Source organism: Bombina bombina, chromosome 7 (assembly GCF_027579735.1).
Source record: "Bombina bombina isolate aBomBom1 chromosome 7, aBomBom1.pri, whole genome shotgun sequence".
Taxonomy (NCBI): domain Eukaryota; kingdom Metazoa; phylum Chordata; class Amphibia; order Anura; family Bombinatoridae; genus Bombina; species Bombina bombina.
The window spans coordinates 582418869-582433429 of record NC_069505.1 but is presented as its reverse complement, the minus strand read 5'-3'; the positions used below and the strand labels follow the sequence as shown (position 1 = coordinate 582433429).

The window sequence follows — 14561 nt, the reverse complement described above, 5'->3', positions numbered from 1 at the left end:
CTTGTTAAACTGTTTGTTATTTGTTGGTAAGCGGGCAAGCAGCAGTAAACAGCATTCATTTTTCTAGTTAGAAGTAGACGCGCAAGGAATTATGTTCATTGTTTCTTCAGAATAATAATATAATAATATAATAATAATTTGTGATTTAAAAAGTCTGTAAGGATGGTGCCTCTCTGATTACACACGGTAAAGAGTTCCAGAAAGTAGGGGCAGCATGGCCGAATGCTCTGGAGCCTGAGTTTGTCCTTATTCTTGGCACTGAGAGGAGGGATGTGTTGGCTGACCTAAGTGAACGGGATGGAATGTAGGGTGTCAGGAGCTCTTTCAGGTACTGTGGGCCTTGGTTGTTTAAAGCTTTGAAGGTCAGCAGGCCAATTTTAAAATATGTTCGCCATTTAATTGGAAGCCAATGCAGGGAGTGGAGAACAGGTGTTATGTGGCAGGAGCGAGTTTGATTGGTCAATAGTCTGGCTGCTGCGTTTTGTACTGTCTGAAGGCGATAGAGTTCTTTTTTTGGGAGACCCAAGTAAAGTGCATTGCAGTAATCTAGCCTAGAGGATACAAATGCATGGATTAATGTTGGCATATCATCCGGTGGAATTAAGTGTTGTATCCTGGCTATGTTTTTCAGATGAAATTAGGCAGATTTTATTACGGAGGAAATCTGCTGTTTAAAAGATAGTCCAGCATCAATCAGCACTCCGAGGTTTCGTACCTTTGCTGAACTAACGAGTTTAGAGCCTCTAAGCTCCAGGCCAGTTGGGTGATCGTGGGATATTTTTGATGACCGGGGTCCCCTCACCAAGAGTAACTCTGTTTTGTCCGGGCTTACTTTGAGATAGCTAGCATTCATCCATTCTATGAGGTCTGTTAAGCAATTGTTTATGCGGCATGGTGGGTCTGTAGTATCTGGAGCAAAGGAGAAGTAGAGTTGTGTGTCATCAGCGTAACAATAATACCTTAGGCCATGTCGGTTAATGATGTCCCTCAGTGGTAGTAAGTAAATTGTGAAAAGCATGGGAGACAGGATAGATCCTTGTGGAACTCCACAGGCCAATTCTGTTGGTGCTGATGAGCTTGATCCTGATTTTACTCTCTGTGATCTACCTGCAAGGAAAGATTTGAACCAGTTAAGGACTGTGCCTCCTAGACCACAGATGTACTGCAAGCGCTCTATTAGAATCCTATGGTCAATGGTGTCAAATGCAGCTGAGAGATCCAGGAGGATTAGAATGGAGTAATCACATTTGTCTCTTGCCATGAGGAGATCATTTAGCACTCAGACTAGCGCTGTTTCAGTGCTGTGGCGGCATCTGAAGCCTGACTGGAAAGGATTGAATATGTTTAGGCGTGATAGATGGGCTTCCAGTTGAGTTGCCACTACTTTTTCAATTACTTTCCCCAGAAATGGGAGGTTGGATACTGGTCTGTAATTAGTCATGCAGTCTGGGTCTAATAAAGGTTTCTTTAGGAGTGGTTTTACCACAGCTTCTTTTAGAGGATCTGGGAAGTCTCCTGTTTTTAGTGAACACTGCACTATTTTTGTGAGGACTGGGGCGAGTGTTTCAATGCATCCAGATATGAGCTGAGTTGGAGCAGGGTCTAAGTCACACGTACTAGGGTGCAACTTTTGTATGGTGTTTTTAACTCCTTTTATATCCACATTTGTGAAAGTGGCCCATAAACTGGGGCAATCTGGCATTCCATTGTAGTGGTTCTGGTGTGTAACTGTTTAGCCTGCTGTGATAGCGGTTGGGATTGAGGAAATCTTGTCTCTGAAGAAGTTCGCAAATGCTTCACATTTATCCTGAGAAAAGTTGGTAAGGCTAAGCATGCATGCTGGTTTGCAGAGCCTTTCTACTGTGCGAAACAGTTGCCTAAGTCTATTGTGGGAGAGTGCAATTTCGCGTGATAAAAATGAAGATTTTTTCTGAGGTATCTTCGATATTAATTTAGATGTTTGGTAAGAGCGGCTTTATCCTCTGGATCATGTGTTCTGCGCCACTTTCTCTCGATCTTACGTCCTGTTCTTTTCATTTCTCTGATGGAGCTATCAAACCATGGTGCATTGTTGTGGGTTTGGACAGTGCATATGCGAGATGGTGCAATGCTTTCTAGGGTGTCTCTCATGGTTTTGTTATAGAGTCGGACTAAGGAGCTGGGGTCTTCGCAGGTACCCATTAGTTCACTTAGATCCATATGTGATGCTACATCCAGTGTTGTCACCCCTTTTAATGAGCGGTGTTTGACCAGGTTCTGAGGCTGGTATCTGGTTGATTGTGATACAATGGAGAAGTTAATGGAGTGGTGGTCTGACCAGGTAACTGGGTTTACAGTTACTGGTGACACTTCTAGTCCAGACTGAAACACTAAATCAAGTGGATGACCTTTTCTGTGGGTGGGATTGGTGACGATTTGTGTAAAGCCGAGTGTACTCATCAAGCTGAGAAGATCCTGCCCAAGCAGGGATAGGGTGTTGTCAATCCAAGTGTTGAAGTCTGCTAATATAAACCATCTGGGGTGTTCAAGGATTAAGCCAGCCAAAAGGTCTGGGAGTTCCTGAAGAAATCTCTTCCCATCTCCTGGGGATATGTATATGAGCAGTATTCGGAATCCTCTCTCTATTGAGAGGCTAGCAGCTACACATTCAAAATATTGGGTTTTGTGGACTGATATTGGTCTGGGATTTAAGGATGATTTTGCACAGATCACAGGAAATGAAATGTGACCATGTTGGGAACATTGCACTTTTTCATTTTTAAATTTGCTAATTTGTTGGACATTGTGCACCAGTTACTCATAAAATATTTTTCATATTAGCGTAACGATTTAAAGAGAACAACATTGATTGCCAATGGTTACTGGGCAGTAATTTATTAAGGGGACAGTCAGTGCGGCTTTGGAATATATAGAAAAATTCCCTTCACTCTTCCCTTTAGTAATATTTTTTGACCAGGGGTCAAATCCAGTGGGAATGCATGGGAACAGAGTTCCTGAACTATATTTGCAGGTGGAACTAAGTTCCCCCTGGACAGAGATCAGAAAGGGAAATACATGTGTACACACAAAGGAAAATAATCCTTACTATTAAAGGAATTTCATAAACATCTTGTAGAAGGATAAGCCCAATTACTTTATTTTATACAGAAATAGTATGTTCAGTCTGTTTATCTATGTTGGTGTCTGTATGTCTATCAATTTATGGTCAGCATGCCAGATTCTCTGCAGAATGCTGACCTATGCAAGATAATGTATTTGCTGCAGATTCAATCTTACCAGTTTCATCCCAAAGTAAAAGGTGACCTTTCTTAGCTTATAATGTTACTGTGCCCTCATGCTTCCTGTTTCCTCTGCCAGTGTTACTTGCTCCTCATTTACTTGATATATACATATAAATACATTGTGTGTATGTGTGTGTATTAAAGTAACAATATTAATTGTGATTGAGGTGGTAAGTTCCCACACTTTTTTTGTAGGACTTGACCCCTGATTTAGAAGCAGTATGTTACTAGCAAAAGATTTAGGGCTACATTACTAGTGGAGTCGTTAATGCGAGAGCCTTATTGCAATATCGCAATCAAGTTAAAGTACGCTAATATCACAAGTTGAAAGTAAATGTGATCACTTAAATGCAATCGCATTTTACGCTCAAATGTTTTACGTGATTTTGAAGCTTGTGTAAAGGGTTTGCACAAAAAAACACACAAAAAAACATTGAAATTAAAGGGGAGACCTCAATATATTAATATAAATTAGTTAATTGCATGTAGTAAAATAACTTTCAGTAAAAATATGCTTTCATTATTTATTTTGTTTTGCTTTCCAGTTCATGTTAAACATGGAATTGCAGTCACAACTGTATTCCACACTGTAATTGGTTGCACACTCTAGTAAGCTATTTATAACCATTCCTAATTGGCTTAAGTTAAAATATGGCGGCACCCGCTGCTTTATTGATATTGACTTTACCCTTATTTTTTCAATATTTAAAAAACTAATATAATTTTAAAACGACATAGACACAGTATTCTCAGGCTAATCTTTGCTCATAATACACCATACAATTCATGATTTATTTAGAGTTTACATTTTTTTAATTTTTAAAATGTCCCCCAATTGCCCCCAAAATACACATATTGTGCACATGCTCAGTAGGTACTGGTTCCCCATAAAGTGTAAATATAAAAAGACCGTGCAAAATTTGATAAAATTGGAAAGTGTCTTAAAACGGCATGCTCTTTTTAAATCATAAAACTTTATTTTGACTTGAATGTCCCTTTTAATTTGCTGCCCATCTATGTGCGACTTACCCCTTTGATTAGCTAGGTTCTCATGCTGTGTCTGACGCATGACAACGAGGCACTGCGCTGTAACTCTGCTGTGTATAAATATCAGACATCCCAACCTGCAAAAACTCATTTCCGGGAGGGGGCCCCCCCTCGGAACCCCCCCATCGGAACCCCCCCCCCTCGGAACCCCACCTTACCAAAAAAAATATGATGGTAACCGTTTGTGTAACAACGTGTTTACGTGTTGTGTTCTTTCTAATAAAACCCCAGTATATAGAGTGGCTCCAAATTAAAAGCAATGCTAATATAAATCAGCACACCACTTGGGCGCTATGCAGTTATGAGTGCACACGTGTACCACATATATATAATTACAATACACACATGTGGTCTTACTGACCTACGGAAGTCGTTCTTGTCTGTGATAAATCTGTAAAAGCCCCCAATTCAGCCCGGTGACCCTGCAGAATCTCCAGCCCCCTTGTCCATACTGCTCACAAATCTCGCAATGCTTAAACAGAAACAGAGGGCTGCGCGTGCACGTGGGACTGTACCAAGATAGTGGAAAGGGGGTGTTTGAAGAAAACCCTGCCAAATTACATAATATTCACATAACCGTAGTATTCTCTCCACCCCTGTGACAGCAACTTGTTGGCTGCCACTATTAGCCACCAGAGCGAGAGGTTTCCTGTAGACCGCGTTACGAGAAATGTGCGCTGATCTTGCAATTTTCTCCTGAAAACTCTCTCCCCATAAACTTGCTTATGTGACAGCTGCAGCTAGGCATTTCCGGGATAGTTTATCTATCTTGCGGGCGTCAGGGAGCAGCTATAGCAATGCGGGAGACTCCCGGAACTTCCGGGAAAGTTGGGATGTCTGAAATGTCATGGTGTAGTAGTGTGTGTGAGGGGGAGGCTGGCACTGCTGCTGTCTGCACTGTACCTGTGCTGTGTATACATCATAGTGTAGTAGTGTGTGTGAGGGGGAGGCTGGCACTGCTGCTGTCTGCACTGTACCTGTTCTGTGTATACATGACGTGGTATAGTAGTGTGTGAGAGGCTGGCACTGCTGCTGTCTGCACTGTACCTGTGCTGTGTATACATGACGTGGTTAGTAGTGTGTGAGGGGTAGGCTGGCACTGCTGCTGTCTGCATTGTACATGTGCTTTGTATACGTCATAGTGTAGTAGTGTGTGTGAGGGGGAGGCTGGCACTGCTGCTGTCTGCACTGTACCTGTACTGTGTATACATGTCATGGTGTAGGAGTGTGTGTGAGGGGAGGCTGTCATGGTGTAGTTGTGTGTGTGAGGGGAGGCTGTCATGGTGTAGTAGTGTGTGTGTGAGGGAGAGGCTAGCACTGCTGCTGTTTGCACTGTACCTGTGCTTTGTATACGTCATAGTGTAGTAGTGTGTGTGAGGGGGAGGCTGGCACTGCTGCTGTCTGTACTGTACCTGTGCTGTGTATACATGTCATGGTGTAGTAGTGTGTGTGAGGGGGAGGCTGGCACTGCTGCTGTCTGCACTATACCTGTGCTGTGTATACATGTCATGGTGTAGTAGTGTATGTGAGGGGGAGGCTGGCACTGCTGCTGTCTGCACTGTACCTGTGCTGTGTATACATCTTATGGTGTAGGAGTGTGTGTGAGGGGGAGGCTGGCACTGCTGTTGTCTGTACTGTACCTGTGCTGTGTATAGATGTCATGGTGTAGTAGTGTGTGTGAGGGGAGGGTGGCACTGCTGCTGTCTGTACTGTACCTGTGCTGTATTTACATGTCATGGTGTAGTAGTGTGTGAGGAGGAGGCTGGCACTGCTGCTGTCTGCACTGTACATGTGCTTTGTATATGTCATAGTGTAGTAGTGTGTGTGAGGGGGAGGCTGGCGCTGCTGCTGTCTGCACTGTACCTGTGCTGTGTATACATGACATGGTGTAGTAGTGTGTGAGGGGAGGCTAGCACTGCTACTGTCTGCACTGTACATGTGCTGTGTATACATGTCATGGTGTAGTAGTGTGTGAGGGGGAGGTTGGCACTGCTGCTGTCTGCACTGTACCTGTGCTGTGTATACATGTCATGGTGTAGTAGTGTGTGTGAGGAGGAGGCTGGCACTGCTGCTGTCTGCACTGTACATGTGCTTTGTATACGTCATAGTGTAGTAGTGTGTGTGAGGGGAGGCTGGCACTGCTGCTGTCAGCACTGTACCTGTGCTGTGTATACATGTCATGGTGTAGGAGTGTGTGTAAGGGTGAGGCTGGCACTGCTGCTGTCTGCACTGTACCTGTGCTTTGTATATGTCATAGTGTAGTAGTGTGTGTGAGGGGGAGGCTGGCACTGCTGCTGTCTGCACTGTACCTGTGCTGTGTATACATGTAATGGTGTAGTAGTGTGTGTGTGAGAAGGAGGCTGGCACTGCCGCTGTCTGTCGTGTACCTGTGCTGTGTATACATGTCATGGTGTAGTAGTGTGAGAGGGAGGCTGGCACTGCTGCTGTCTGCACTGTACCTGTGCTGTGTATACATGTCATGGTGTAGTAGTGTGTATGAGGCTGGTACTGCTGCTATCTGCACTGTACCTGTGCTGTGTATACATGTCATGGTGTAGGAGTGTGTGTGAGGAGGAGGCTGGCACTGCTGTTGTCTGCACTGTACCTGTGCTGTGTATACATGTCATGGTGTAGTAGTGTGTGTGAGAAGGAGGCTAGCACTACTGCTGTCTGTTGTGTACCTGTGCTGTGTATACATGTCATGGTGTAGTAGTGTATGTGAGAAGGAGGCTGGCACTGCTGCTGTCTGCACTGTACCTGTGCTGTGTATACATGTCATGGTGTAGTAGTGTGTGTGAGAAGGAGGCTGGCAATGCTGCTGTCTGCACGGTACCTGTGCTGTGTATACATGTCATGGTGTAGGAGTGTGTGTGAGAAGGAGGCTGGCAATGCTGCTGTCTGCACGGTACCTGTGCTGTGTATACACGTCATGGTGTAGTAGTGTGTGTGGGGGGGGGCTGCCACTGCTGCTGTCTGCACTGTACCTTTGCTGTGTATACATGTCATGGTGCAGTAGTGTGTGTGAGGGGGAGGCTGGCACTGCTGCTGTCTGTACTGTACCTGTGCTGTGTATACATGTCATGGTGTAGTAATGTGTGTGAAAGGGAGGCTGGCACTGCTGATGTCTGCACTGTACCTGTGCTTTGTATATATGTCATGATGTAGTAGTGTGTGTGAGGAGGAGGCTGGCACTGCTGCTGTCTGCACTGTACCTGTTCTGTGTATACATGTCATGGTATAGTAGTGTGTGAGAGGCTGGCACTGCTGCTGTCTGCACTGTACCTGTGCTGTGTATACATGTCATGATTTAGTATGTGTGTGAGGTGGAGTCTGGCTCTGTTTCTGTTTGCACTGTACCTGCAATATATGTGTGTGTCTGCGTCTGTGTGTGAGTGTGTATGTGCATGTGTGTGTCTGTATGTATATATGTATGTGTATGTGTGTATATGCTTGTGTGTATATGTTTGTGTGTATGTATATATGTATGTGTGTGGGGGGGGTGTATGTGTGTATGTATATATGTATGTGTGTGGGAGAGTGTTTATGTGTGTGTATGTATATTTGTGTGTGTGTGTGTGTGTGTGTAAGAGAGAGAGAGAGAGAGTGTATGTGTGAGTGTATGTATATACGTATGTATGTGTGTGTGGGAGAGTGTGTATGTGTGAGCATGTGTATGTGTGAGAGTGTGTATGTGTAATTATGTGTATGTGTGAGTCTATCAGGCCCATTTATCAAGCTCCGTATGGAGCTTGAAGGGCCGTGTTTCTGGCGAGTCTTCAGACTCGCCAGAAACACAAGTTATGAAGCAGCGGTCTAAAGACCGCTGCTTCATAACCCTGTCCGCCTGCTCTGAGCAGGCGGACAGGAACCGCCGGAAATCAACCCGATCGAATACGATCGGGTTGATTGACAGCTCCCTGCTGGCGGCCGATTGGCCGCGAGTCAGCAGGGGGCGGCGTTGCACCAGCAGCTCTTGTGAGCTGCTGGTGCAATGTTAAATGTGGAGAGCGTATTGCTCTCCGCATTTAGCGAGGTCTTGCGGACCTGATCCGCAGTGTCGGATCAGGTCCGCAAGCCCTTTGATAAATGGGCCCCTATATGTGTGTTTGTATGTGTGTGTGTGTATTTGTGAGTGTTCGTGTGTGTGGGAGAGTGTGTATGTGTGTGTGTGTTTATGTGTTAGTGTGTGCGTATGTGTGAGTGTGTGTGTATGTATGTGTATGTGTGTGTATGTTTGAGTGTGTGTATGTGTATGTATGTGTATGTGTGTGTGTGAGTATATGTATGTGTGTGTGTGTTTATGTGTTAGTGTGTGTGTATGTGTGAGTGTGTGTGTATGTGCGTGTATGTTTGAGTGTGTGTATGTGTATGTATGTGTATGTGTGTGTGTGTGAGTGTATGTATGTGTGTGTGTGTGTCAGAATTCAGCAGTTTGTGTAAGAAGTTGTAAATTTGGTAACATGAGTTCCCATAATGCATTGCTTTCAGTGATTTATTTAAAACTCTGTTATGCTATTGTAGTAACTTTTTTAACCATCTGTAATCTATATGATTCAGTCACAAAATATTCAATGCTAATCTATCTATATATATTTAATTTGCAGTTTCCCCTGTCAGGTCCCAGTCTTCAAGCCTTTCATCATTGGTCTGCTCAATAAGCAACTTGCTAGTTTCAGCATTACAACTCAGCGAGCAAATCAGCAGTGGGATATCTGTTACTGAACCGACACAGACCAATGATACGACAGCATCTTATACTTACAACAATAACCAAAGTCAACCAACCAGTACCCAACTGACATCTTCTAGCCCAAATAAAAGTACCCTGTCAGTAAATACCAGTATCCCAGTGAACAACTCCAGTACAGGAACCAGTAACCTGTCAGGACAAACCAACGTCTCAGTTACCAAATTCAGTACCTTATTCCAACCAACAGGAAACAACTTCATAACTTTATGTGAGTTAAGTCATAATCTGTCAAAGTAAATAAAAGCTTAACCTAGGTTACAACATGGCAGCACATATTACTTTATCTAATAGTTCTCATATGTGCTCTGAGCTCCCTCAAACATTTTTATAAAAGCAATTTATTTCCTTTACAGTTTTTATTTATTTTTTGCAATATACAAGACGCTCACCAAAAAATATATGTTTTTACCAGTTCATCATACATACTGTATATGCATTCAAGAAAAGTTCTATGGGGGTCTTGGGGGATACTGTGTTCCTTCAGACACACATGTAGCACCCCCCTTGAGCTGCAAGGGGCTTTATATATTATGTGTGCTGTCTTTCAACTTTTTCAACACTTTTTTAGCCCCATCCAAATATTAAAGGGACAGTCTAGTCAAAATTAAACTTCCATTATTCAGATTGGGCATGCAATTTTAAACAACTTTACAAATTACTTTTATCATCAAATTTGCTTTGTTCTCTTTTTATAATCTTTGTTGAAAGCTAAACCTAGGTAAGAGATAAGAGGTGGCCTTGTACGGCTAATTTCTAAGCCGTACAAGTCCGCCTCTTATCTCAGTGCATTTTGACAGTTTTTCACAGCTAGAAAGCACTAGTTCATGTGTGCCATATAGATAACATTGTGCTCACTCCCTTGGAGTTACCTAGGAGTCAGCAATGATTGGCTAAAATCAAGCATGTAAAAATAACTAAAATAAGTGGCAGTCTGCATAGGCTTAGATACATGGTAATCCCAGAAGTTAAACTGTTAGTTCTTTAATTAATAGAATATCACCATAAATATTATCTCTGCGGTGTACTCCAGTCATGTTTTATGTATATATATATATATATAGATAGAGAGAGAGAGAGAGAGAGAGAATTCATTGCGGATAGAATTCCAAAATTCCAAAGGAGGAAGCCCCGTCTCTCCTGATGACGAGGGGGTGAAACGCGCATCGGCAATTGGCTGACCGACCCATGTGATCTCCATGCTTGTTTGGATAGCGGAGCGGCGCAACTTTGAAAAGCGGATCTAACTTCAAGGCTGTTTTTTGCATCAATATATGCGGCTATGACTGATGCCCTGCGGATTAAGTGGATAACAAGAAGGATAAAAAGCATGTAAGCATCTTAGGATGGCAGTACAAGAAGACGTAAGCACACAGGACAATCTGATCATAACGTCCTGGTAAGGAAGATCCTGACGATATCACTGAAGTCTGCAATAAAGGTGCAGTTGACAGAGGGGTACTTTTATACTTACATTATTGTACCCTCCTGTACCTTTTCTATAACTCATTGACTCCACTGTTTTGCTACCTCTACAACTTGCTCAAAAGTCGTCAGCTGTGCTTTTCCACTGTTGGCATAAACATCTTTTACCTTTGATTCATCTTGCTTTGCTGGCAATTAACTATCTAAAATCCTGCCGCATATTCAAATGTACTGGCTTTACTTTGACACTTTAACAACCTCTGCTTTATGACAGTCTCAAAAGACTTTGGAATTCTATCCGCAATGAATTGTCTCTGAACGAACTGTCCAAATAAGTTGTTTGACAACTGGAATATATTTAAATCTTGCATGAGATGTACTTGCATTGTAACATTGTCTTTTTTAGTAGTGGTTAACATATATCGTCCTTTGCTATTTAGCAACATTGTGCACTTTATGGTCTACACTAGTGATGTTGCGAACCTAAAAAAAAGTTCGCGAACGGGCGAACTGGGCAAACCGCCATAGACTTCAATAGGCAGGCGAATTTTAAAACCCACAGGGACTCTTTCTGGCCACAATAGTGATGGAAAAGTTGTTTCAAGGGGACTAACACCTGGACTGTGGCATGCCGGAGGGGGATCCATGGCTAAACTCCCATGGAAAATTACATAGTTGATGCAGAGTCTGGTTTTAATCCATAAAGGGCATAAATCACCTAACATTCCTAAATTGTTTGGAATAACGTGCTTTAAAAATCAGGTATGATGTTGTATCGATCAGGTAGTGTAAGGGTTACACCCGCTTCACAGTGCGCAGTGTAAGTGATATACCTACCCTGTGACCATGCTTTGCAGGCCAGGTATCAGTGGTCAGATGGACCATTGCCCCAACACTGTGTGCCAGACATGCCATTATAGCAGACTTATATGGCTTTGGCGTTGCTTTTTGGTAATTAGAAGGCTGCTAAATGCCGCTGCGCACCACACGTGTTTTATGCCCAGCAGTGAAGGGGTTAATTAGGGAGTATGTAGGCAGCTTGTAGAGTTAATTTTAGCTTCAGTGTAGTGTAGTAGACAACCCAAAGTATTGATCTAGGCCCATTTTGGTATATTTCATGCCACTATTTCACCGCCAAATACGATCAAATAAAAAAAATTTTTTCACTTTTTCACAAACTTTAGGTTTCACAGAAATTATTTACAAACAGCTTATGCAATTATGGCATAAATGGTTGTAAATGCTTCTCTGGGATCCCCTTTGTTCAGAAATAGCAGACTTATATGTCTTTGGCATTGCTTTTGGTAATTAGAAGGCTGCTAAATGCCACTGCGCACCACACGTGTTTTATGCCCAGCAGTGAAGGAGTTAATTAGGGAGTATGTAGGCAGCTTGTAGAGTTAATTTTAGCTTAAGTGTAGTGTAGTAGACAACCCAAAGTATTGATCTAGGCCCATTTTGGTATATTTCATGCCACCATTTCACCGCCAAATGCGATCAAATAAAAAAAAATTGTTCACTTTTTCACAAACTTTAGGTTTCACAGAAATTATTTACAAACAACTTATGCAATTATGGCATAAATGGTTGTAAATGCTTCTCTGGGATCCCCTTTGTTCAGAAATAGCAGACTTATATGGCTTTGGCGTTGCTTTCTGGTAATTAGAAGGCTGCTAAATGCCACTGCGCACCACACGTGTTTTATGCCCAGCAGTGAAGGGGTTAATTATGGAGCATGTAGGTAGCTTGTAGAGTTAATTTTAGCTTAAGTGTAATGTAGTAGACAACCCAAAGTATTGATCTAGGCCCATTTTGGTATATTTCATGCCACCATTTCACCGCCAAATGCGATCAAATAAAAAAAAATTGTTCACTTTTTCACAAACTTTAGGTTTCACAGAAATTATTTACAAACAACTTATGCAATTATGGCATAAATGGTTGTAAATGCTTCTCTGGGATCCCCTTTGTTCAGAAATAGCAGACTTATATGGCTTTGGCGTTGCTTTTTGGTAATTAGAAGGCTGCTAAATGCCACTGCGCACCACACGTGTTTTATGCCCAGCAGTGAAGGGGTTAATTAGGGAGCATGTAGGTAGCTTGTAGAGTTAATTTTAGCTTAAGTGTAGTGTAGTAGACAACCCAAAGTATTGATCTAGGCCTATTTTGGTATATTTAATGCCACCATTTCACCGCCAAATGCGATCAAATTTAAAAAAAACTTAAATTTTTTCGCAATTTTAGGTTTCTCACTGATATTATTTACAAACAGCTTGTGAAATTATGGCACAAATGGTTGTAAATGCTTCTCTGGGATCCCCTTTGTTCAGAAATAGCAGACATATATGACTTTGGCGTTGCTTTCTGGTAATTAGAAGGCCGCTAAATGCTGCTGCGCATCACACGTGTATTATGGCTAGCAGTGAAGGGGTTAATTAGGTAGTTTGTAGGGAGCTTGCAGGGTTAATTTTAGCTTTAGTGTAGAGATCAGCCTCCCACCTGACACATCAGTCCCCCTGATCCCTCCCAAACAGCTCCCTTCCCTCCCCCACCCTACAATTATCCCCGCCATCTTAAGTACTGGCAGAAAGTCTGCCAGTACTAAAATAAAAGGTTTTTAAAAAATTTTTAATTTTTTTTAGCATATTTACATATGCTGTTGTGTAGCATCCCCCATTAGCCACCAACATCCCTGATCCCCCCCCAAAACAGCTCTCTAACCCTCCCCATCTGCCTTATTGGCGGCCATCTTGGGTACTGGCAGCTGTCTGCTATTATTTCACAGTCAAAAAAGTGCTGTTGTTTTTTTAAATGTACACTACTGTTACACCAGATATGAGTGGGGGCACTGGGCAAGTGGGCACAGTATACGCTGTGAGCCTGACACACACGCTGGCAGGCAGGCAACTGCAATTATATTACACAGGGGGAAAAAAAGCAGACTGATGTTCTAGCCCTAAAAAGGGCTTTTTGGGGTGCTGTCCTTACAGCAGAGATCTGATGAGTCCTTCAGGACTGTAGTGGACACTGAATACACTAGCCTAGCTATCGATTTCCCTATTAAATTAGCAGCAGCTACACTGTCCCTCCTCTCACTAAGAATGCAGCTTCAAAATGAATCTAAAATGGATGCTGTGCAGGAGGTGGGAGGGTCTGGGAGGGAGGGTCTGCTGCTGATTGGCTGTAATGTGTCTTCTGACTGTGAGGTAGAGGGTCAAAGTTTACTCAATGATAAAGAATAGGGGGCGGATCGAACATCGCATATGTTCGCCCGCCGCGGCGAACGCGAACTGGAACTATTCGCCGGCGAACTATTCGCGACATCACTAGTCTACACTTTTGTGATATTTTAGGTGCCTAACTTGCTTGAGGTCATGTCTAGGCAGTGACTGTTCTTAGGGTGAGGGTAACTCAGTTTTTTACTAAAACCAATACAGGTCTGATCACCCACTAAGTACAGTTTTCCTTTTCACTACCTTTGGCAGTTACCGCTACTGATGTATTAGCTAGCTCTCCATTCAGTATGGTTAATCACAAGGGCCGGTCCTTTTTTATAAACGAGATATCACTCTAGTTTTTTTCTTTTATTATGTATGAATTTTTGTTATGTTTTTTGATATTTCCTGCCAGGGTTCTGTCTCAGGTCTGTGCCTAATAAATCCATTACCTTTTGATATCAACTTCGAGTGCCTTGTATTTATTAAAAGACTGCTGAATTCCCAGTCTTTTGTAAGTGCCACTATTATGTGCTACTTTCCTTTCTTGTTCTCAATTTTTATAATTTCTTAGTGGGTCTGCACCACAATGTAAATTTAACATTGTTTCTCAAAATTATAAAATTATAAATTTGAGCTTTAGTATTTGAGGAATCTTATACTGCATTTACACTCGGTAAATTATAGTTATGCAATTCGTTCCATCCACTAACAATCCCCCCTTGTTTTCCATATATATATATATATATATATATATATATATATATATATATATATATATATATATATATATATATATATATATATATATATATACTGTATATCCTAGGTTACACTATTATTGAT

General features: G+C 42.3%; 1 long non-coding RNA gene across 1 annotated transcript in view; it reads left to right on the top strand.

Annotated features, from left to right (window-relative positions):
* The window catches only part of LOC128667138 (uncharacterized), a 33272-nt gene extending 19092 nt beyond the window's left edge, over positions 1-14180 (top strand). Inside the window, exon 2 of the long non-coding RNA XR_008403297.1 lies at positions 8933-14180. This is a non-coding gene — a long non-coding RNA (uncharacterized LOC128667138). The remainder of the gene's footprint in view (positions 1-8932) is intronic.
* The last annotated feature ends 381 nt before the right edge of the window (positions 14181-14561 follow it).